General features: G+C 42.1%; 1 protein-coding gene across 1 annotated transcript in view; it reads left to right on the top strand.

Annotated features, from left to right (window-relative positions):
- Positions 1-467: 467 nt before the first annotated feature.
- LOC123750670 (zwei Ig domain protein zig-8-like) overlaps positions 468-24,137 on the top strand; it is a 124,996-nt gene continuing 101,326 nt past the window's right edge. Inside the window, exon 1 of the mRNA XM_069328496.1 lies at positions 468-939. The gene's annotated coding sequence lies outside the window, so the exon portion shown is untranslated. The remainder of the gene's footprint in view (positions 940-24,137) is intronic.

Here is a 24,137-nt window from a genome sequence, read left to right as displayed (position 1 = left end):
GTGTGTTTGGTGGTGGTGGTTGTGATGTGTTTGGTGGTGGTGGTGGTGGTGATGGTGTGTCTGATTGTGGTGGTGGTGGTGGTGGTGGTTGTGATGTGTTTGGTGGTGGTGGTGATGGTGGTGGTGTGTCTGATTGTGGTGGTGGTGGTGGTGGTGGTGGTGGTGGTTGTGATGTGTTTGGTGGTGGTGGTGATGGTGGTGGTGTGTCTGATTGTGGTGGTGGTGGTCACCACCTATCAACATGGTGTTGATAGTCGTGGATGTGCAGTATGCCAGCACAAGGTATCTCTTTGGTGTGAGGAGGTGTGCTTTTGAGGGATGAGTATGAGGAGGAAGACGAGGAGGAGGAGGAGGAGGAGGAAGAGAAGGAGGAGGAGGAGGAGGAGGGGAAGGAGGAGAAGAGGAGGTGGGGGGTTTGGGTTGGGTTCCAGACCTGGAGGCAGCCCAGTCGTGTCGTGACCACCGTGAGGTCTAGACGTGTCGGCCGGCTCGCTTGCCAGTTCACTTCCCTCCCTCTCTCTCTCTCCCTCTCGAAAAACAAGTACCACTCGAGAGATTTATTGAAATACATCGTGTATTCCCCCTCGCAGAGGCTCCCATGCACATATATGAAACTCAAGTTACCATATGAAGCCCGAAATATGATGCTGTCAGCCTTAAAGCCCCCAAATAAGTGCGAGCGAAGAAATTATTGCACCGAAATATAAGGTGGCTTTGAAGACTCCTCAAATCCGCCCAAATAATTACTGGATTTTTTATTTTTATTTTAATGGAATTGTGAGTAAATCCCCCCTGGGTATATAAGTACAAGAATAAGTGTGTGACAGTGTTAGAGTGAACGTACTCTCCTTTGGCGAGAATTACCTACATTATCTTCAGAGTGAATTAACTCATAGAGGAGCTAAGAACGATAATTAAGAAGGCAGGTGATAATCACAGGTGAGTCCCGGTCTCTTACACACTCTACTATTCTTTCTCCTCATCAATAATTCTCGGGGACTGTGACGTAATAAGCTAATATCCACATATACAATGATGTCACAAGAATGTGATTTATCCTGTGCCTGTGGTGTAAAAAAAAACGAGTTCGATCCAATTATATGCCTGGAGAGTCCAGGAATGCGAGTTCCATCCAATCGTTTGCCTGAGGGGGGGGGAGGCTCCATGGATGCAAATTCGATCCCATTATAAGTCTATGGAGTCAAGGGAAGCGAGTTCCATCCCATTATAGCCTGGAGAGTTCGAAAAGTGCGAGTTCGATCCTATTGCATAGCCTCAATATATTATTTATATTATTAGCCCCATATTAACGTCACTCGACTTATCTAGTGCATATAATCGTGACGAGATGTGTTAAAGCAGTTCAGTCTCGACACCAATTGAAAGAATTTATTTATAACTCTAGCAATATATTGCAAATTATTAACAGTTGATGAACGCCACAACATTCCACGCAACCAACCACGGCAGCATTGATAATTATAATAAGACATGAACGGTAATATAGTTAACAAAAATAATTACTAATTAATATTATTATTATTATTATTATTATTATATTCCATTACCTATTTTAATAACAAAAAGAGTAGGCGCTGGATGATATATATATATATATATATATATATATATATATATATATATATATATATATATATATATATATATATATATATATATATATATATATATATATATATGACAGTGTCAGACCACGGAGGAAAATTGAAACAGGAATTTCCTTAAGTACTTTCGTATATTAATACATCTTCAGAAGGAGTCAAAGGAGTATTAATATACGAAAGTACTTAAGGAAATTCCTGTTTCAATTTTTCCTCCGTGGTCTGACACTGTTACATTTTTAATCACGTGTTTATTTTCATGATACACACACACACACACACACACACACACACACACACACACACACACACACACACACACATATATATATATATATATATATATATATATATATATATATATATATATATATATTGCAACTTATCAAGATATACACTGCAGCATTTCGAGAAATATATACTGCTATATTGCTATATATATATATATATATATATTGCAATATTATGATATATATCTTGCAACATTGAGAGAGATATCTACTGCAATTTAACACGAGAGACATTTTGCAACATAGTGAGATATCTAATTAACTGCACTATGGAAGCAGGAAAGCATTCCTTTTTTGGATACTTTGATACCATTGATATTACCACAGGGACTACCCATACCTGAGCCCTGCCTCACCTCACCCCTACCTGCCTCCTGCCTCACCTCACCCCTACCTGAGCCCTGCCTCACCTCACCCCTACCTGAACCCTGCCTCACCTCACCCCTACCTGAGCCCTGCCTCACCTCACCCCTACCTGAGCCCTGCCTCACCTCACCCCTACCTGAGCCCTGCCTCACCTCACCCCTACCTGAGCCCTGCCTCACCTCACCCCTACCTGAGCCCTGCCTCACCTCACCCCTACCTGAGCCCTGCCTCACCTCACCCCTACCTGCCTCCTGCCTCACCTCACCCCTACCTGAGCCCTGCCTCAACTCACCCCTACCTGAGCCCTGCCTCACCTCACCCCTACCTGAGTCCTGCCTCACCTCACCACTACCTGAGTCCTGCCTCACCTCACCCCTACCTGAGCCCTGCCTCACCTCACCCCTACCTGCGCCCTGCCTCACCTCACCCCTACCTGAGCCCTGCCTCACCTCACCCCTACCTGAGCCCTGCCTCACCTCACCACTACCTGAGCCCTGCCTCACCTCACCACCATCTGAGCCCTGCCTCACCTCACCCCTACCTGAGTCCTGCCTCACCTCACCCCTACCTGAGCCCTGCCTCACAGGAACTACCCCTGAGACTACCACAGAGTAACAACCCTCTATAACAACCCCGGGGACTCAGCAAGACGGCCAACAGCCAATCACAATCCTGCCTCACGTCATCACTACGCGAACGGTTATCATTATTATTACTCCTATTATTACTCCTACTCCTATGATAACTATTATCAGTAGTTAGACTCCTTCTTGCACGACAATAAAAATATCCAAACTAAAAATCCCTAAAATATTCACCCGATTATCATTCTCATGTTGCAAAATGCTCTCAGCGGAGGATAAAGATTTTTAAAAGTTTTTTTTACGTTGTCAGCGGCTTGTTGCAAGCGATTGGTTACCCAAGAAATTAATTCGAAGACTGGAATGGGGGGAGGAGGTCAGGGCTTAGATTTTTGGAACATAGTCTGCAAAGGAAAGGAAAGTGGATTCATGGACATAGTCAGCAAGGGCTGTGACGTTAGGGACATAGCCAGCAAGGGCTGTGACGTCCGGAGCATAGCCAGTAAGGGCTGTGACGTTAGGGACATAGCCAGCAAGGGCTGTGACGTCCGGAGCATAGCTAGCAAGGGCTGTGACGTCAGGAGCATAGCCAGCAAGGGCTGTGACGTCAGGAGCATAGCCAGCAAGGGCTGTGACGTCAGGAGCATAGCTAGCAAGGGCTGTGACGTCCGGAGCATAGCCGGCAAGGACTTTGACGTCAGGAGCATTGCCAGCAAGGGCTGTGGCGTCAGGAGCATAGCCAGCAAGGGCTGTGACGTCAGGAGCATAGCCAGCAAGGGCTTTGACGTCAGGAGCATAGCCAGCAAGGGCTGTGACGTCAGAAGCATAGCCAGCAAGGGCTTTGACGTCAGGAGCATAGCCAGCAAGGGCTGTGACGTCAGGAGCATAGCCAGCAAGGGCTGTGACGTCAGGAGCATAGCCAGCAAGGGCTGTGACGTCCGGAGCATAGCCAGCAAGGACTGAGGCATCAGGAAGATAGCCAACAAGGGCTGCAACCTTAGGGAGATAGCCAACAAGGGCTGCAACCTTAGGGAGATAGCCAGCAAGGGCTGCAACCCCAGATACATAGCCAGGGCTCAGACTTCAGGGACTTAGTCTTGTCAGCCAGACGTTCAGAGTTAAAGATTGAAATTGTTGGGATTTAGGATGAAGGCGGATGAAGCCCTTGAGGCGTCGACGTGGTGAGATTCGAACCGTCTCCAGGTGTCAGGAATGGGAGTCGAGTTGAAATGTGTGATCATTTAATACAAGGTGTTCTGCTTTAGTCTATTTCAAGGTGTTCTACTTTAGAATCTATTTCCAGCTGTCCTGCTTTAGAGTCTATTCCCAGATGTTCTGATTTAGAATCTAAATATTACTTGTGTTCCCATTAGAATCTAATTATTGATTTTAAGTTCAGGTACCCCAGTTAAGAATCTAATTCCAGACGCCTTAATTTTAGAGTTTTTTTTAGAGTCTATTCTCAAATGCTCTTATTTAGAATCTAAATATTACCTGTATTCCCATTAGAATCTAATAATAGATTTTAGGTTTAGGTGCTCAAATTAAGAATCTAATTCTAAATGCCTTATATTAGAGTTAATTATAGGTGTTTCATTATTTAACTAAATTACGAATCTTTGTTAGCATTGAAGCTTAGGCATATTTCATAGAATCAAATAGAACATAGATCAAAATCAAATGATACTGAGACTATAAATGTAAGGGGCCTATTTAAATATACATATTAAAATACAGTTTCCTTAAAAGTCATAAATATAAATCTGTTAAATAGGTGTCGAGAAGTGAAAAAATATCCCACAGCATTTTCCATGTGGGTTTAATTCCCCGTGGACACAATATTATCTAGAGATAGGCCAGGAAAAGCTTCATACGTGACTTTCAATGCTGTGATCAAAAGTGATCAGTTATATTTCCTCATGAATAGCATAGTTTTCTTTGGACTCGAGACAGATTCACGAATTAAGTATACACGATATTACATATATATATATATATATATATATATATATATATATATATATATATATATATATATATATATATATATATATATATATATATATATATATATATATATATATATATATAAAATATACTGACCGTCTGGAAACCACTGTATGTATAGTAGATATCTTATATATAAACCCTTGTTTAAATTTAACCTACAATTTTCAGAAACATATTAAACAATAAATAATAAAAGAGGAAAATTTAAGAAAAACATTAAAACAGAGAAAGAGGATAATTATTTAAATGTGAAAAAGAGTATTTAAGACATATTTGAAATTAAGGAATTTTCATGCAATTAAAATATCAAGTTCCTGGAAGCGAGTCACAACTGGGAATTTTAGGGGTGTTTCCATGACAACACCCATACAGTTGGAAGTGTATAATACATCATGCAGAGTGTAAACATTTACCCCTTGCCGCGAACCATAATTCCTATCAAAATTCACTGAATTCCGAGCATTCATTTGTGTTATAATTTTTACGCAACTGTGCGCGAAACATGCACACATATACTCAGACACATGCACGCGTGCGCGTACAAACACACACACACACACATACATACATAAGGGGAGGGGTGGGTAGGTGGATGAGTGGACAGCGCACTAGACTCGTGGACCTAGGGACCGGGGGTTCGATCCCGGGGCTGGCGGAAAAACAAATGGGCAGAGTTTCCTTCACCCTGATGCCTCTGTTACCTAGGCAGTAAATAGGTACCTGGTAGTTAGACAACTGCTATGGGCTGCTTCCTGTGTGTGTATGAAAAAAATAAATAGATACAAAAAAGAAAATAGTGGTTAGTAACAGTTGATTAATTGACAGTTGAGAGGCGGGCCGAAAGAGCAGAGCTCAACCCCCGCAAGCACAACTAGGTGAATACAACTAGGTGAATACACACATACTCAAACACGCACACATACACAACCACACACCCACACACACACAAAACTGAAAACACTAACAATGCCACATCAGCAGCAAAAAAAAGCTGTATTGATAGCCTATAACGACTACCTGTCAGCAACGACCCCCTTTGTAATAATCACCTGTCAGTATTGACCAGCTGTCCGCGGCAGCATTGCAGGAGGTCGGGGGAAATCATAGGACGTAACTTGAACATCTTAAATATTTGTCTTGTGGAGAGAGTGTGAAGTGTTTACAGAGTGACTGGATGGTGGAGTGTGTGGGTGAGGGTGGTGGAGTGTGTGGGTGAGGGTGGTGGAGTGTGTGGGTGAGGGTGGTGGAGTGTGTGGGTGAGGGTGGTGGAGTGTCTGGGTGATGTTGGTGGATTGTGCAGTACGTGGGTGAGAGCGATTGTGCAGTACGTGGGTGAGAGCGATTGTGCAGTACGTGGGTGAGAGCGATTGTGGTGCAGTACGTGGGTGAGAGCGATTGTGCAGTTCGTGGGTGAGAGCGATTGTGCAGTACGTGGGTGAGAGCGATTGTGCAGTACGTGGGTGAGAGCGATTGTGCAGTACGTGGGTGAGAGCGATTGTGCAGTACGTGGGTGAGAGCGATTGTGCAGTACGTGGGTGAGAGCGATTGTGCACTTCGTGGGTAGGAATGATGGTGAACATGTGTATCTGGCATAGTACATTTTTACAGTATACAGAACAGAGCCCAGTGAACTGCAGTCTGCATCCCACACAATCTCTTTCTTTCTCCAAATCCTCCTTTTTCTCTCTCCATCCTTCTCTACATTTCCAAGGCCTTTCACTCTCTGTCTCTCTCACTCTCCTGCTTCTTTATCTTTCTCGGCATCTTTTGCTCTTTCCATTCTATCTCTCACTAATGAGAACCATCGTTGAATGAAACAATCAAGCGTATGTAATTGTAGAAAATATTTGCAAACACACACACATATTATGATACAATTAAATTAATGACAGGTAAATTAAAGTGGAACTGATGGAACACTAGAACGCACATCCGAGAGAGAGGGAGAGAGAGAGAGAGAGAGAGAGAGAGAGAGAGAGAGAGAGAGAGAGAGAGAGAGAGAGAGAGAGAGAGAGAGAGAGAGAGAGAGAGAGAGACAGACAGACAGACAGACAGACAGCTAACATCTACACTCATACACAACATATTCCCTTCCTAACAGCGGAGGCATCAGCTAAAATAGGTGCCCAATAAGACCAGCAGGACGAGAGGCATCACGCCCAATAGCAGATAATTAAGAGAACACGGACAGTGGGGGGGTCAAATAATATAATCTCCCTAAAATATCGACATGCCTGACGTACGGGCAGACAAAGCGAAGTAGCACACGAGCAGGAACGACGGAACACCTAGAAAACACCAACTCAAACAACGGAACACCTAGAAAACACCAACTCAAACAACGGAACACCTAGATAACACGAACTCTAACAACGGAACACCAAGATAACACGAACTCTAACAACGGAACACCAAGATAACACGAACTCTAACAACGGAACACCAAGATAACACGAACTCTAACAACGGAACACCAAGATAACACGAACTCTAACAACGGAACACCAAGATAACACGAACTCTAACAACGGAACACCAAGATAACACGAACTCTAACAACGGAACACCAAGATAACACCAAGTATAACAACGGAACACCAAGATAACACGAACTCTAACAACGGAACACCTAGATAACACGAACTCTAACAACGGAACACCAAGATAACACGAACTCAAACAACGGAACACCTAGAAAACACAAACTCAAACAACGGAACACCTAGATAACACGAACTCTAACAACGGAACACCAAGATAACACGAACTCTAACAACGGAACACCAAGATAACACGAACTCTAACAACGGAACACCAAGATAACACGAACTCTAACAACGGAACACCAAGATAACACCAAGTATAACAACGGAACACCTAGATAACACGAACTCTAACAACGGAACACCAAAAGAACACACCTCTAACAACGGAACACCAAAAGAACACAACTCTAACAACGGAACACCAAGAGAACACAAACTCAAGCGTGGAAACACCAAGAGAACATTAACAGTATATGTTTTGAATATATTTTGCAGAAAGTAAATATATTTCGCAGCGACAGTCACGTACAAGAGGAGGAACATCGTACCGTGACACTGAACACAGAGAACACCGTACAGTGAACACAGAGAACACCGTACAGTGAACACAGAGGACACTATACAGTGACAGTGAACACAGAGAACACCGTACAGTGACAGTGAACACAGAGAACACCGTACAGTGAACACAGAGAACACTATACAGTGACACTGAACACAGAGAACACCGTACAGTGACAGTGAACACAGAGAACACCGTACAGTGAACACAGAGAACACTATACAGTGACACTGAACACAGAGAACACCGTACAGTGACACTGAACACAGAGAACACCGTACAGTGACAGTGAACACAGAGAACACCGTACAGTGAACACAGAGAACACTATACAGTGACACTGAACACAGAGAACACCGTACCGTGACACTGAACACAGAGAACACCGTACAGTGAACACAGAGAACACTATACAGTGACAGTGAACACCGTATACTGACAGTGAACACCGTACAGTGAACACAGAGAACACTATACAGTGCCAGTGAACACAGAGAACACCGTATACTGACAGTGAACACCGTACAGTGAACACAGAGAACACTATACAGTGACAGTGAACACAGAGAACACCGTACAGTGACAGCGAACACAGAGAACACCGTACACCAGATAAAGCTATGCCCTCAAAGAGCAACACTAAACCTTCTGGAGAATTTACCTTCAATTTTATCTACGCGTTGTGAAAATGCTCATTTGTCTCTTTACTATGTGTTTCTTTATCTCGTTCTTTATCCCTGTCAGTATGTCTGTTTCTCTTTTTCTTTCTCTTTATCTCTTTCTATATACCGCTTTTTGTTTATGTAAAGAAACAAATTGTTTTGTTTGCTGTTTTGTTTTGTAAAGCTCTTTAGCTTTATCTGTCTTTCTGTATCTCTTTCTTGATCCTGGTCTGTATTTCTGTATCTCTTTCTTTGTCAATGTCTGCCTTTCTGTATTTCCCTCTTTGTCCCAATCTTTTTCTTATTTCCCTTTTTATCCTTACCTGTACATGTATTTCTATAGCTTCTCTATCCCTGTACTTCTGGAAGTCTTTCTTTATCCCCTGACATTATGTCTGTATTTTCTTGTTCTAATCATTTTGTATATCTTTCCGTCTCTGTTTTTATTGATCACATTTTCATATCTCTGGATTTCTTTCTCTCTCTCTCTCACACACACGTTCTCTCTCTCTCTTTTTCTCCCTCTTTCTCTCTCTCTCTCTCTCTCTCTTCTTTATAAGTACAGATCATAAAGAGGAGTCCATCACTGTGGGCGTACAGAGCGGCTGAGAACAAGTGGGGTTTTTCATTCACTTTAACACCAGGTCTGTAATATTGTACTACGTCCTCTTTTGCATATGTTAATGTGTTTCGCAAAAATGTTTTGACGATATTTTGTTTTTATTACTGACTGTAATACTCGAGCTCTAGAGTGATTTACAGTGTGTGTGTGTGTGTGTGTGTGTGTGTGTGTGTGTGTGTGTGTGTGTGTGTGTAGAGACATGAAAGCCGAGGAACGGACTCCACCTCTCTCAGCCTGTCCTGTAAGTAAAGTTGTCATGTTTAAGAACGAACCATATACCTCATGCGCCAAATATATGTATATGGACACTATATGTCTGGCCACGGTATTATAACACTCTGTCTTTTGTCCTGAATAGATACTTAGAAATACAACCCAGGAAAGCCCTAACTAAACCTACCCAACCTGCCTACCTCTTACGTTTACCTGTTGTAGGTTCCATAAAGGAATTTCTTCGCGGCCTCCTAGTTGCTTGTCAGGTCAACCAGGCTGTTAGACGCCGCTCCTCCTAGTCTGGCGTATGAATCACAGTACAAGTGATCAGATCTTCTTTGGAGGTGTTTATTAAATTCTCTTTTGAACACCCCTGAAAGGTATGTTAGTTATGCCCCTTATGCTTAGAGGGAGTGTGTTGAAAAATCTGGGGCCCTTCGCTTTCAATGTACCTATTGCATCTCAAGTTTTCAAAGGGGACATTTTGCACTTCCTGCCATGCCTCTTGGTCTCATGTGATGTTTTTTCTGGTCTTACATCCTGTGCTCTTACAAATTACGTCTGAATTTGGACGTTTGCTCGTATGGTCAAAAATAGACGTAATTTTAAAATGAAAAATAATTGGAAATAAATTTGGGATTTTTTTGTTTTCCAAAACAGCAAGTTGAGGGTCCTCTGGTAGGTTAAGAGGGCAGGAAGTTCTCCTAAGGTTTCAAACCATCATGAAAACCGTTAATTGAAAGTTTCCTCTCCGAACCTAACCGAGTAAGCCGGAGGACTCAATACAAAAAACGGGACAGTACGTCACATTCGTGAGCCGATTTCATTTCAAATTACGTTCATTTTTGGCCATACGAACAACCGGCCATTTTTAGACGTAATTTTAGGAGGACGGGTTGGATTTGGAACCAGTCCCTCTAATATTTTCCAAGTGTGAGTTATTATATTCTCATTCAGTCTGTGATCAAGGGAATATAAATGTATAAATTGTAAACGTTCCCAATAATTTGATCCATGTCCAGAGATCTTCTCTAGCTTTGACTGAGCTGTGGCTGTTAATTTATGAAAGTAATCAACCCTAGAGACAGAGACAGAGAGACAAAGAGACAGAGAGAAAGACATAGCCACGGGCAGAGAAAGGATGTGTTGACAAACTTTACGATGCTGCATATGTCCCCCTCTTTATTATTTCCCATAATTTTCCTGTTTGTTTTTGTTTCAGTGTAACGATACCTGGTGGACCCGGGAACCGCCGGGTACCCCAGTCAATGACCAGGAGGGTAACGATACTAGTCAATCACATCGCTGAGAAACGTACCTTGTACCTCCGGGAGCCCTAAATACTTGATAATCTAAGAGTACAGTTATGTACAGAGACTGAGCCCCAAGCTACACCCGGGAGAGTACTATCAGCTGAGAAGAGAGCTCAGAGGTAATTACAAGCTGCAGTAAGCTTGTACACGATGCAGTGCTTATCTGGCCAGTATACGGATATTAAGTGCAAATGGGCTGGGATTGTAAGTAGGAAGCTGTATTGGAAGGGGAGGTGAAGGGACTGTGTATATTAGTTGTCTTGGTTTCCTGTGCATGTGTGTGTGTGTTAATACTACTGCTGGCTATGATCCTATTACTACTACTGCTACTACCACTTCTACTATTACTGAAACTTCCACTACAATTGCTACTACTTCTGGTATTACTTCTATTGCAAGTTCTACACATATATCTACTACTACTACAACTATTCCCTCGACTATAACTACTACCACAACTACTAATCGTAGATAAATATATATAAATACCCTATTCTTTATATTTTTTCATAAGGGCAAAGTAAATTATGTTTTGACAAGACTCACAGAGAGCCGTAATGAATATTTGTGTTTTAATTCAGCAAGGAAGTAGATGAAGAGCCTTCCTTCCTTCCTTCCTTCCTTCCTTCCTTCCTTCCTTCCTTCCTTCCTTCCTTCCTTCCTTCCTTCCTTCCTTCCTCCCACGACCTCCGCCTCGCCGGCTCACTCACGTCACCTGCAGGCTGGTGCCTCCATGTGGGGGAATTTGCATGAACTTATGCATGTGGTGAGTGACAGTTGTCTCGCTGCTCTGGCTAACGAGTTTAATTGTGCGTGTTCGTTACGTGTGTGTGTGTGTGTGTGTGTGTGTGTGTGTGTGTGTGTGTGTGTGTGTGTGTGTGTGTGTGTGTGTGTGTGTGTGTGTGTGTGTGTGTGTTTATCCCCACTACAAAGAGCTCAGAATAATGTACGTCACTCGTCTTGAACTTCACCACCCTCACGAGACCGGCGAATATACTCGGCCAGCTGTTATTTCCGCTCCCAGGACAAGCTTTTGTGTGTTCCCTTCTCAGGTAAAGAAAACCTGAAACCCTGTTTATCGCGATAAAAGGAAGCCCCCTTTTCATATTCTCCTCATCATCGTTCTGCCTCACCTCTCACTTTTCCCACTTGTCTCTCATTATCCTCCACTTTTCTCTTTCATTTTCACTCTCCCGACACTCAATCCGCTCTTCCCCATCTACTCTCTCCTCCTACTATCCATCTGATCTCCTTTCCATCCGTCTATCCACTCTGCATGCACACTCATCCCCTACCCACCATCCATTCCTACTTTCTCGTCAAGCCTGGGGAGATGTCTTGTCAGCACATGACCCATCAGGGCTGGAGAACTGTTGACACTGATATACCTAAAAGTAAACTCACCCGTATATTGAGGGGAGAGAGAAAGAGAGAGAGAGAGAGAGAGAGAGAGAGAGAGAGAGAGAGAGAGAGAGAGAGAGAGAGAGAGAGAGAGAGAGAGAGAGAGAGAGAGAGAGAGAGAGAGAATGTTATCTGATATCTCAGGAACAAGTTAGGTGGAGTATGTTGTAAAGGCGTTTCGTGACTCACAACTGGTAGGTTTCGACAGAGAGGCTCTCGAGTCTGTTGAAACGGCACTGTGTCACAAGTCGCCTGGAGTATCATGGAGCAGGTGGTGGCGGTGGCGGCTATCGTGGTGGCGGTGGCGGCTATCGTGGTGGCGGTGGCGGCTATCGTGGCGGCGGTGGTGGAAACACAGTAGTGAGTTTCAGATTAGACAACGTAACCTGGACACACTCACTATTTCTTTCCGCTCCTCCGTATTGTTTTTTTGATCTCACCAGACTCTTATCTCCATCTCCTCGCCCTCTAAAGTCTACTTTCTCTCCTACTTCATCTCCCTTCAGTTACTCCTTCTCCTTCCAAAACAAGGAGTTGCAATCACTCCGAGACCAAGACCACCCCCTTCAGCTCTGGTATACAGCGACCATGGTATAATTAGTGCAGGATCTAATTATTAGTTCTCTGGAACTAACTATTAGTTCTCTAGACTCCACTCACTCTTCTAAAACATACGTACAATCAGAGATACTGGCTATAGATATCAGTCTAGAATAGGGCAATCCCTTACTACATAAATGTTGCAATTTATAACATGTTTTCCCACGAATACAATCCCCAATCGTTTACAAAAATAGCCGAGAATAGATGAGTTCAGGATGCATCATTACCAATTCCCTTTAAGATTTTTTCTACCGTCGTATAGTCATTTACCTTTAATTAAATTATCTCTGCTTTCATTTACATATTAAAGCCATTTATTTGTACGAGAACTAAGAAGCATTTACGTTCATTCAACTGGATATATATATATGTATATATATATATATGTATATATATATATATATATATATATATATATATATATATATATATATATATATATATATATACAGACATACATACAAACATACATAGTGAGAGAGAACTTCGCATAGAAAATTATGAATTTTTCAAGATAAAACAAAATCATACAATTACACACAAGGGGATCAGACAGTAATTATAGCGCAACCCAAAATTCAGACTTGTAATTATGTAATTATTGGTTAGAAAACAGGCACTTACACGTAATAATGATGTTGGCAGTTGTATTACGTGTTGGTATAATGCTGACGGAGCGTTCTGGCACTGTGGCAGAGTTGGCAGAGCGTGGAGTTGTTCAGGATCGATGTTGGCAGTGAGGGGCTGGTGTCCGATGTCAATGTTGGAAGAAAAGGCTAGTGTTCTCTCTTAAACAAGAGCAACCCAAGCTTCCACAACAGCTGTAGACCTGACCCCCCTCCCTCCTACAGTAACTGTTGATCCATCTTCCTTCTTCTGGAGGAGTAGTTGGGGTAAACCTTCTTACAACAGCAGGAATGTAAGCAGCAGCAGCAGCAGACCCACTTCCCTCCCTCCTACAGCAGCAGCTGGCCCACCTTCCTTCTACAGCAGCAGTTAGTCTCCCTCTCTCCCTTCCCCCTACAAAAGGAGTCGGCCCAACTGCCTCTTACAGCACGTTCAGGCAGCATTAAGAGATTAATCCCCACTTTAAATACGAAATAAAATTTTTTTAGAGCATAGGCAAGTGAGTCGGACTGGGTGGGCCACGGGGCCCACCCAGTCCGACCCTTTGCTAAGGGCAAATCCACCCTTTGCTAAAGGCAGGTGGGCCAGGGTGGCAGGGTGGGAGATGAGATGGGACATATAAATAAATGTATATTTCCAAATCCCATCCACATATACCAAAACGAGGGGAAACTAGAGGAAAAAATGGCGGATTTGCATGAAAATGGAAGCTTTCACAGTTTTCATCCTTGCCGTGAAATATTTTGCGAACCGGTAACTGGTTCCTTTTGGCGTGTGCTAATTTTACCGGATTTATGGAAGGGCTTTATTAGAGTTGATATAATGTGTGTAGTGGATGTCAAGTTGGGTTTTTGTTGATGTTTTTTTTGTTCTTGTGTTATTGGTGCTTGTTGATGCTGCTTATTGATGTTCTTTGTTGATATTTGATGTTGTTGTTATTACTCGTTGATCTTTATTGAGTTTCGTTGATGTTTTGAAGCTCATACAATTTTAATTCTTACATTTAGTTAGTATCGCAAAACTTATTATATTGTTGAAATTTAATATCGCATTTTTTTATTAATTATATATTTTATTTCTGATTGTTATAATCATTGTTATTATTGTTATTTATTTTATTCGTATTAATAATATCGTTAATTCTTTATTTATTTTGATTTAAAGTTTTCTTATCTATCATGTGAGTTACGTTAGGATACGCAGGTTTTGAGAAACAAACGACCCATTAGGTAACTATCATACGTATGAAATGACTTATATCCTCTAAGAATGTCCCAAATGCTCAATAAAAACAGATATGTTATGATAACGTATATTTGCTCCGCATATTCTTTGGTGTTTGCGCTCTTCACACACACGCAGACACACACACACACACACACACACACACACACACACACACACACACACACACACACACACACACACACACACACACGCACACACACACACACACACACACACACACACACACACACACACGTACGCATACTCAATTATAATTTCCAGGTATATATTCCTAAATGGATATATGGTGATATAAAGAATATTCAATATTACACAGATATTAAAAATTTCCAGGAGAACAGGAATTTCAATAAAGTTCTCGCGAAATGGCACGGCTGCTGTGTTATTGTGTTCATTCATGTTTTCCAGCCGAAGAAAGCGTTTCAATCAATGTTTAAAACTTTGTTAATAAATGTTGTAGTGTATCTTAAGTTTGGGTACTATCCCTTATGTATGAACTGAAATGTACGTATTATCTTACACTAGTTAATTTCTGTAAAAAATGTTACAATAATGTTTAGATGATTAAATCATAATAAAAAATTGCAGAGAAATATATTCTTCGGATTCCATTGTGAACTTTAAAGAACTTAGTTTGGTGCAAATTAGGTGTTTAGCCGAGTATTGAAAGAGTTCAGAGAGGAACTCGGTTACCCACTAATAAACATATTCATTAAATAAATTTACACATTAATACTACCTGCTGCCTTGAGGGTGGCCAACGTAGTCCCGATATTCAAGAAGGGGAAACAGATTACTTGTTGCGAACTAGCAACAGTTTAGCCTTGCATCGACAGGAAGGAATGTTACTTGGGACTTTAACAGAAAATTGAATAAGAAAACACCTTGCTTCACTCCCAAAAAGCTTCCTTGCAAGGACGACTGTTTGACTACGACTCGACTGTTTGGACGACTTGCTATATTCCTTCCCCAAATCTGCTATCTTCTACTTATGTGCATTAGAGGTAGTCGACAGTAATGACATTTATGTTGCAGGCGAGGAGTCACAATAACGTGGCTGAAGTATGTTGACCAGACCACACACTAGAAGTTGAAGGGACGACGACGTTTCGGTCCGTCCTGGACCATTCTCAAGTCGATGACTTAAGAATGGTCAACTACAACTTGACGACTACATAAATGTAGTCGACATTTATGTTGCTTATCTTGACCTGAGTAGGGCATTTGACACTGAACCCCACGAGAGATTAGTCAGAATGATTGATGCTTACAGCATTAGAGGGAATACTCCTAAATGAATCAGTCTTGTTGAAGAAAGAGACGCTGGTTGAAGCAGAGAGTTAGCATCAATGGAGTGAGGCCGTGTGGAGAAATGCCACTATTGATGGATCCTAGGAGTCTGTTTTGGATCCTAAGTTGCTACACTATAGGAGAAAAATTGAATGCTTGGGATTATATCGAAATCATCGGCAAGAAATACACAAACCTCGTCCGCGAATTATATCTAATCTCCCCAGATATAATTAGGGCCCTGATGAGGCCCCAGTTAGAGGAAATATATTGTAAAATTATTAAACTGGTCTCTATAGAGAGGTTAAGAAAGCCTGCCCGGCATTACCTGTAGCTGCGAAACACTTCCTGACGAATGATTGAAATCTTCAAGTGGATAAGTGGAAACGACATGGGAAATGTCAGCGAAGTCTTTGAACTCTCAGATCAGGTAAGAAGTTGTGAGTCAAGAAGGCTATGGGGAAGTAATAGTTTGGCAACAAGGTACGAGCCGAATTGAATTGAATATGTTGCTGGCCAACATCACTGCGACAAAGGTATACCTTACTTTAAAATTTGTGGCGAAAGATACTTGGAGAAGCGGAGGTTGGATAAGGATGGGTCCCACTTGACCCACAGGCCATCCTATGTTGTTTCCTGCTTCTTACATTCTTATGAGGGCCAAGTAATGAGCCAGGTACAGGAGTCAGCACCTGAGTGAGGCAAGTCAGTGAGCTATTCAGCAACTGAGTGAGTGAGTCATTCCCAAGGACATTAAACACTTCTTCTAAACATGGAATACCAGCAGAGAAAAAGAGGGAGCTAAAACCAGAATTAAGATCTTACACACTGCGTTAATCTTTGCTCCTGAAATTGCGTAAGATGAGGGTATGATGTAATTGTGTAGTTAAAGGTTAATGTTAGTTACTAGTTAACTTTATGGGTAATTGTCTCTACTTGCACCTTGGGGTGACTTTTTTCTTTGCCTGTTTTTGTCTTTGCTTAACTGTCTTTCTCTCTGTATGTTTGTTTTACTATGTTATTATTTCTGTCTTTCTGCCTATTTTTCTGAATGTCTTTCTACTTTTCTGCGTTGTTGTGTTTCTTATACCATTCGTCTCTCTCTCTCTCTCTCTCTCCCCCCCCCCCTTCTCTCTACCAGTCACGAATCTGTCTTCGCTTCCACTTTCCACACCTCCCGTCTCACCAATTCTCCTTTCTGCCGTATTTCCTCGATCGCAATTAGGGACCGAAACGCAATTCCGCTCCGGCATCATTAGAAAACGCCTGCGTCTTAGCATTTGGATAAGACACCCCTCGCCTAGTCGAAAAGAAAACGAAAATTAGATTAGATCAGAAGTTAATGGTAATAGATTTGCAAGAATATTTCCATGTGTATATATTTCAAGACGAACGTTGTCGTGACTGGAAGCTGCAGGAGTGACTGACAGATAGGGATTACAGAATCTGTTAATTGGTTGAGATCCTGCGTTTCCTCTCCGGTGGGGGTTAAATCAAGGGTGTATGGTTCCCTTGTAGTAATTACGCCATCGGGATAATTAATGACTCCTAAATTATACACCCTTACAGAATTACCTCCTCTGAGAATTACGTCATCCGGAAAGGGGGGGGGGGGTGGAGGGGGAAAGTTATCATATAATATTTAAGATAATCTCTTTGTTGCCACGCCAACTAAGACCATAATGATTGATGGCAAATTATGCTGAAGTAATTATATTACACAAATTATTTTCTTAATGAAATTAATCTCAGACAATATATTCTTAACCTTAATTTTATCAAACTGAGAATTATCCTCTACTTGGGCTCGTCGGTGGAGTTAAGGCTCTTCGAATCTTGCTTACCGGGGATCGATACCCGATTTTTTCCTATTTGAGATCAGTTGTCCTCAAACCCCAAAGTTTTTGTTCTCATATCACAGTTCCTTGTCCTCACATCCCAGCTCCTTGTCCTCATATCTCAGCTCCATGTCCTCATATCCCAGCTCCTTGTCATCATATCCCAGCTCCTTGCCCTCATGACCTAGCTCCTTGTCATCATATCCCAGCTCCTTGCCCTCATGACCCAGCTCCTTGTCCTCATATCCCAGCTCCATGTCCTCATATCCCAGCTCCTTGTTCTCATATTCCTGCTGCTGTATTCATTTCCTTCCAAGTGCTTTATAAAGTCATACAGACTTGACTCTTCCTCCTCATAATCACCTGACCTCAATTCTTCATAATTCCATGAATAATGTTGTTCTTTTACATATTACATCCACAATGAAATCCCAAAAATTCAGGACCGGAGGTAAAATCCCCCTTAACAGCTTCAACATTTCCTCATTCATATTACATCAGCGATAGATTGATTATACGAAAGAAATATGCACAAGATAATTCCCCCCAACGGTAATTAACTCGCAGACAGAATCAACCACTCGTCAGTATTTGTTCCACAGGTAATAATTATTCGGGAAAATTTTTCTATGAGCTTATGGTCTGATACCGAAGACACACTTTATGAACACCTGTGTAAGAAACCAATCACCTTCGTGTGATAATTAATTAGTGTAAATACCTCCCAGATATTTATAATTTTGTATTAAAATTAGAAAAAACGTAAATGATGGGTTTAGCAAAATAAAATGAAAATGAAGAGGACAATGGCAACAGCAACAAGGACTGCAACAACAAGGGCAATGCCTTAATAATGTACAAACAGAGGGAGGTAGGGAAAGAGGAAGGGAGCTGAGGTAGGGAAGGTTGTGGGGGAGGGGGGAGGGGGGGAGGGTTGAGTTGGAGGGCGTTTAATGGTGATGAGGTGAATTGGGTTGTTTGGGTAATGGTGTTGGTGCTTGTGTTTGGTTTTTCGGTGGGGTGTTGGTGGGGGTGTGGATGAGGTGTGGATGGGGGTGTTTTGGAGTGGTGTTGGTATGTCAGCAGAGGTTTGAGTAGGGGGTATGAGGGGGGGGGGTGTAGATGGGGGTAATTAGCCTAAGTGTGGTTAGAATGAGTGTGTAGGAATATGGATGAGGCAGTGGGAATGATGGCTGGGTGAGGCTATGAACTCCCCCTGTTTGAGCTTACCGGAACGAGCTTCAGATCTTGGGCACCACCTTTCCACCCGTCTTCCGTCTAATGCAATAACTTCCAATCTACAAGTCTTCTTGAACAAATCCACAAGGGCCGTGACGAGGATTCGAACCTGCGTCCTGGAGCACTACAGTGTAGTGTAGTGTTACAAGTCTTCTTTCTTACCTACTTGTAAACACCTAATACACCTCTCATCCAGGTCACTCCACTTTTTCTTCTGAACATAATTCAAGACTAAAGTTAGCTCTCACCATATATAAACCCGGAAGCTGCGTATACCTCACGGTAAGTATACAATTTATGTAAACCAATCAACCTCTGGAGTGTAATTATTTAGGCCACCTCAAATGCTGACTAACCAACCAAAAAGAATACTTTAGTCCTGAACATAGGGATTAGAGTAAACTCAGTGAGTACCCCACCGAAAAGCACGTACACATCATTGTGTATATATATCCCTGAATGTGTACATAAAATTTTCATAAGCTAATCTGCATTTTGGTAAATTGCATTACAGAATACTGCATATTACTCTACTATAAATGTGTTCACAATGCATTCTTTCAGCAAAATAATAGAGAAAATGTAATTTTTTTACGTGATGTAGAGCTGGTGGTTGAGGATGGGATTGTTGTTGTTGTGGTGGTGGTTGAGGTGGTACTTGTTGTTGTTGTTGTTGTTGTTGTTAAGGTGGTTGTGGTTGCTGTTGAGGAGGTGATGGTAGTTGTTGTTCAGGCTTGGGAGGGGGGGGGGAAGGGGGGAGAGTTAGTTGTTCAAGTGATTGTTATTGTTATTGTTGTCGAGGTGGTGGTGGTTGTTGACGTCGTGGTGGTTGTTGAGGAGGTAGGGCCGCTGAAGTTGGGGTGGTGGTTGAGGTGGTAGTAGTTGTTTAGATGGTGGGTATTGAGGAGGTGGTGGTGGTTGAGGTGGTAATAAATTGTGGTGGTGGTTCCAGTGGGGGTGTTGTTGTTGAGAAAGTAACCGTTGTTGTTGGGGGTGGTAAAAAACATGAAATAATTTTACAAAAGTCCAGAAAACGAACACTTTTACAAAGTCCGCAAAAAAATGAATACTTTTTCCAACGGTCACAAAATATTATCCTTTACAAAGTCAACAAACTGAATATTTTTTAAAAAACAAATACATACCATTAGAACAAGCCACCACACACACACGGTGCTACAAGAGGCTTGCAGTCTAATGTTTCCTATGCACGAACGGAATAATTTCGACCCTTATCACCAGTCAAATTACGGGCCTCGTTCCGGCAACAGGTCGACTTGCATGACGGGGCCAATTCTTCCATCCAAACCTCTTGTAAATGTATGACTTACACCTAACAAAATACAATAAAGATAAACGCCTCTATTACCACCATTAATACAACGGTAACACTAAAAATATCACAAATAAAATAATATTAATAATTAAAATATAATTCACTGCAATTTTTTAATAATAATAATAATAATAATAATAATAATTGTTGCACTAGAACTAAATAAACAAAATATTTTTCTCGCCTAGTTACCAAGATAAATCCGAACAAATCCACAAGGGCCGTGACGAGGATTCGAACCTGCGTCCGGGAGCATCCCAGACACTGCCTTAATCGACTTAATCCACAAACCCTTGTGGATTTGTTCATTTGATGCATCATGTTAGTGTGATCTCTGTGTGTGAAGATAAATCCGAATTCACTAAGCGTTCACGAGAACATGACTGGGACACAGAACTCAAGTTTCAGTGTTACAGGAACGCAAATACTAGGTTTTGTATTGATGCTGTGGAGGAGAATTTGTGTTTTGCTTACGACAGAGAGGAAATTTTCCTCTAAGAGGAAAATTGGCCTCTTGAATCTGGATTATATGGTAACGTGGAAAAGATTGAAAGGAAGAGAAGGAAGGGGAGGGTTGGAAGAGGGAAGGGGAGAGTTGGAAGAGAGGAGAGGAATAGAGAAGGAGGAGAACAGGTGGGTAGGAAGAAAAGAGGGGGGGGGGGAGGAAGAAGAGATTTCATAGTAAAAACTTACTTTCACCATTAAGTTCAATAATGTGCGAGAGAGAGAGAGAGAGAGAGAGAGAGAGAGAGAGAGAGAGAGAGAGAGAGAGAGAGAGAGAGAGAGAGAGAGAGAGAGAGAGAGAGAGAGAGAGAGGAAACTCAGTAATACCACATCTACGGCCCTCACATTAAAGGAGCCAGAGTAACCCTCTTGGTAAATGGCCCACTTCCCTCCTCTCTCCGCCTCTTGCTATATTCCTTCCCCTCTTCCCTCCCAATAACTTAACTCCCTCTTCTTCTCTCCCATTGTTCCAACTCCTCCTTCTCCACGCGGTCACTGATCAGATTGAATACGAGGCAGGAAGAGACGTTAAGTTCCCGCCAGCACCTGTAGGAAGGACAGGAGGAAGATAAGAGAGATAAGGAAGAGGAGGAGGGGCAGGAGGAGGAAAAGAAGGTAGCGGAAGAGGAGAAAAGGGAGGAGGAACCATAAGGGAGCAGAAAGAGTTGTTTTTCCATGAGAAATCAGAAAGGTAGGTACTAATAGGAAAATAGGTAACAGAAAAAGAGAAGAGGACGAAAAGAAGAAGGAGAAGGATTAGTAGATGACGAGGAGAAGTTGATGAAGAGAAGTTGATGAGGAGGAGAGGTGGAGGATTTGTTAGAGGGGAAACAAGCAGGTAGTTGAGTGAGAAGTGGCATGAGTAGAGGAAGGGAGGAAGAGAAGAGGGATGTAGAGAGGAGACTGAAGGAGAGATGAAGGAAGTAGAGAGGAGACTGAAGGAGAGATGAAGGAAGTAGAGAAGAAGGAGACGCAAAGGAAAAGGCAAGAGTTATAAGGAAGGAGGTTAGATTAAGGTAACCCCGGACATAAAAATGTCCCCCTTAAGTTCCTTTAATGAGATGGTTTAATTCGAAGGTGATTTAATTAGGAAGCGGGTTAATGATTAATTTTAATGATGCCATTTATTAGGATCATTTAGTAATTAGGTCGTTTAATATATATATATGTGTGTGCATACATGTAAGATTGTAAGAATTGAATTTATAGACAAATGTACATATGGATTCAGTCATGAATGTTATGTATGTATTATGTATGTGTGTAAGTATACATATATGAAAGCAAGAACACACATACATAAAGACGCATACACTCATACAAACACCCACACCGTCCATACATATACACACAAAAGCGATAAAAAATTAGGCCAAAATATCTTCACAGACTTCGTAACACACAAACACCCGTCACACACACACGCACACGCACACACACACACACACACACACACACACACACACACACACACACACACACACACACACACACACACAGAACTGCCTTCAGAAACCAGTGTAAGGAATCTTTCAGAACCTTGAAACCATAAATATAAGACCAATCCTAGAGTATGCGGCCCCAGCATGGAGCTCGTATCTTGTAAAGCACAAGACGAAGTTGGAAAAAGTTCAGAGGTATGCCACTAAGCTAGTCCCAGAGCTAAAAGGCCTGAATTATGAGGAAAGGCTGCGTGAACTACTCCTCACGTCACTGGAAAACAGAAGAGCCCGAGGAGACATGATCACCACATACAAAAACATCAGGGAAATTGACAGAGTAGATAAGGTTGGATTATTTAACACGGGGTGGTACACGAACAAGGGGACACAGGTAGAAGCTGAGTACCCAAATGAGCCACAGAGACATTAGAACGAACGTTTTCAGTGTCAGAATAGATAACAGATGGAATGCATTAGGCAGTGATGTGGTGGAGGCTGACTCCATACACAGTTTCAAATGTAGATATGATAGAGCCCAGTAGGGTCAAGAATCTGCACACCAGTAGATTGACAGTTGAGAGGCGGGACCAAAGAGCCAGAGCTCAACCCCCGCAAGCACAACCAGTATACACACACACACACACAACAACAGTAACCATCTATCGTGACAAGCAACAATAGAGACTTAGACATAAACAAAAACTTCAGCTATAAACACTTCAGGAGTTATGCTTACCGTGTCGCATTACATCTCACACATGATAATGGCCCAACTTACGGTGGAAAGGCTGTAGGAAGGGTGGAAAGGCCGTATAAAAGGATGTGTGTGGGAGGAGGAAAGGTCGTAGGGTGTGGGAAGGGAGGCAAAGTTGCATAAAAGGGTGTGGGTAAGGAGGAAAGGTCGTAGGGTGTGGGAAGGGAGGCAAAGTTGCATAAAAGGGTGTGGGTAAGGAGGAAAGCCTTAATAAAAAAGCTGTGGGAAGGAAGTAAAGATCATATAAAAAAATTGGAAAATCATGCAAGTTGACTACGAAGAAGAAAGGCGATAGGAAGGTGGAAAGAGGTGCAGGGAAGGTGGAGAGGTTGTGGAAAATATAAAAGGAATATTTGCAAAAGGTGAAAGGGCTGTAGAAATGATGAAAAAGATGAGGAAAAGACCTGAGGACTATATGGTAATGTGAAGAAAAAAAAAGTGGACAGTACGCGTGGAAGATGTTGACAGGTCGATGGAACAGGATAATGAGGTTTGTGCATATGGAATAAATTATGTGGAACAGTGAGACGGTTGTCAATGTGGTAGAAATAGCGGAGAAATATAGAGGAAAATCTACGAAGCAGGAGAGGGGGGTAAAGGAGAGTGTCTTACTTGGAAAAAAGAGGGGATGAAGGGGGAGGGGGGGAAGAAAGGAGTTAAGTGTAAAACTGGAAGAAGAATAGGGGATGGGTAGGGAAGGGAACTAGGTCAGGATAAGGATTTGGGATTGGATTGGGGGGTTTGGTTGGATAAATAATGCCCAATCATTTAAACGGTCGGGGATTGAACGCCGGCCTGCATGAATTGAGACCATCGCTCTACCGTCCAGCCCAAGTGGTTGGGCGAGTAAACAAACACGAAAGTCATTGTGGGTCAAGTAAATGAATTAGGGGTATTAAAATTCTAGAATCAGTGGGGGGAAGAGGGAAGGAATTATATAACTGGGGGAGAAGGTGGAAGGAGGGGGGGGCGGGGGTGCTAAAAAAATATATGACTGGAACAGAGAGAAGCGGGTGGGTAAAAAATACTCAAAAATTAGTGTTGGTAAAGTGTATGACAATAGGGTGT

This window comes from Procambarus clarkii, chromosome 2 (genome assembly GCF_040958095.1).
Source record: "Procambarus clarkii isolate CNS0578487 chromosome 2, FALCON_Pclarkii_2.0, whole genome shotgun sequence".
Classification (NCBI taxonomy): domain Eukaryota; kingdom Metazoa; phylum Arthropoda; class Malacostraca; order Decapoda; family Cambaridae; genus Procambarus; species Procambarus clarkii.
Note: the sequence above shows the minus strand (reverse complement) of the source record. Positions and strands in the feature narration are given on the sequence as shown.